Source organism: Acyrthosiphon pisum, unplaced genomic scaffold, assembly GCF_005508785.2.
Source record: "Acyrthosiphon pisum isolate AL4f unplaced genomic scaffold, pea_aphid_22Mar2018_4r6ur Scaffold_21414;HRSCAF=23926, whole genome shotgun sequence".
Classification (NCBI taxonomy): Eukaryota; Metazoa; Arthropoda; class Insecta; order Hemiptera; family Aphididae; genus Acyrthosiphon; species Acyrthosiphon pisum.
Genome location: NW_021770879.1, coordinates 8,393 through 10,766, shown reverse-complemented (window position 1 = coordinate 10,766; position 2,374 = coordinate 8,393).

Here is a 2,374-nt window from a genome sequence, read left to right as displayed (position 1 = left end):
GCTAGCCTCTCGGCACTCTTCGGCTTTCGTCGAGATCGGTCTATCGTTCCACGAACATTGTCGTAATTTTTGATAACAGTGTCGAAGTATGGATAAATATTATTATGTACTATGACAGTTATCATAAATACATGACAAAACAAATTAATTTTGTCATGATAATAATATTATATAATAACAAAAAGTTTTTCTATTATAAAATGTATAATATATTATTGAATATAATATTCTTAAAGTCGATTGGAAATAACTATAATTATAGTATGTATTTCCTTTTCCTTTACAAGAGTTAGGTGAGGCTGAGCCTCACTTGCCTCACCTGACGAGCCGCCACTGACATACATTTAAACTGGCTGCGAGTCACACACTAAGTGGTAAATTATTTAGAATTCTTTATGTACTCAAAAATATATCGGTAGATATTTGTATATAATTGTATTGTTTCAGAACATTATGCTAGAAATGACTTCATCAATGCAAATGAAACAGACACACAAGAAAAAGAATCATCATTGATTACTAATTTGTCTCTAAACCATACTCTGTTAATCATAAGAGTTCCTACAACTAACACTTAATTTTTATTCATTGTGAATTTGTAACTGATGTAGCACATGCATATATATATGTATATATATACATTTAAATTGTAAGTTTCATACACAAATTATTATAATTTTAAAAGCATATTTCTACTATGACCAAGGTTTGTAAGAGATTTTCAATTTAGTTGTATGTACAATATGTTTGATTTCTACGTATTGCAGTCAACGAACAAATTAATTTAATTTTTTTAAATATCATTACACTACACTTTATTGTATGTTTGAATTTGTATTGCTTAGCAATGTCTTTTGTAGGTAAACAGAATGAAATATGATTAAATATTGTGCCTCCGCAAATGATTTTCATTGTAAAAATATTATGCAAATACTGATTAGTAGTACCTAATTGATTATATATTATTTGCAATGTAAAAAATATAACTAATAACCATAATTGCAATGTTAAGTACAGCTTTAATTAATGTATTTTAATATTCTTCAGAATGCTTAACAAATAATCCATGTTCATATTTATTATTTTTATTATTATACATACTATTTATATTAAAACTAAAATTGTAAAAAATTGTAGCTGACAGTATTAAAACCACTTTTAAAACCAAAAATTATAAGCATGTGCACAACACACATATATTATAACATGATACTTTTAATTGATGTTTTATGTGTTAATGCATTAACTGTACATAATAAGTACTTATTATATTAACAATAATAATGTTATGATAGGTACACCACACCTACAGGTGTCTATAGAAGTAATTTAGAGCATTTAATTAGCTTTATGGAACGTTTTAATTTCACTTGGTACGCATAGGCCGTTCCTAACCAGACACCTGCATACCTGGGAGGTATGGTTGCCTTTAAATCGACTACTTAACCTTTTTATTCACTTGACATTCAGCTTTAACATTTTCTCCTACTATAATACAGATATGCAATATCAAACTATCGACGTTAGGAGGTATGCCCAGCACACGTAAAAATTTGTACCAATTGAGAACTGAAAGCTAGACACACAATTACCGTTTTTGTTATGCATTTATTCTTTTTGCACGCACAAAAGAACCGGGCATGCAACGTTACATGTATAATGCATCCAACCGCTATACGCGAATGCCCTCTCCCGCAAAGATTTGCATACAGTGATGATTGATGGCTAGACATTCGATTACAATTATTCGCATTTCCTTATTGTTTATACATTCAAAAAAGAACCTGGCATGCAGCAGGACACGGTATTAGTGTATTACACCAGATGAAGAATGACCTCTATACACTCAAAGTCACAGTTTTCGAATTGCATGCCTCATTTTGTTGCCCGACCGTGGCACGTCATCCGCTATCCGGCAAAGTCGGATTGCCTACCTGGCAAACTACGCCCAAAGTCGAGCCGGGTGACTGACTTTCTAGACATTAAAACATTGCGGCAACTATATAACTTAATTCTTTTTAACTTTCCGGCGAAAAGATTTTCACTTGACCACCACGACTATATTCGCGACGTCGCTCCCTTATCTCCCTCCTGCCGTTTAACCGTTATCACTTTTCGTGTTTTCGCGCGGATTTTATCATTATAATATATATTATTAACTAGAAACTCTAATTCCTTCTTTCACTTATACGTATGCACGCTACAGGGTCCGCCTACCTGATATTATAAGATTTGCCCAACATCTACGATCCGACGCAGTCAGATTGCCTACCTGTGTAATTTGATGACTGATAGCTAGACAATCAAATACAGCTATCGACTCTACACTCTTTAACAACCAAAAACAGAGGACAACCGTAAGAAATGTTCAGTC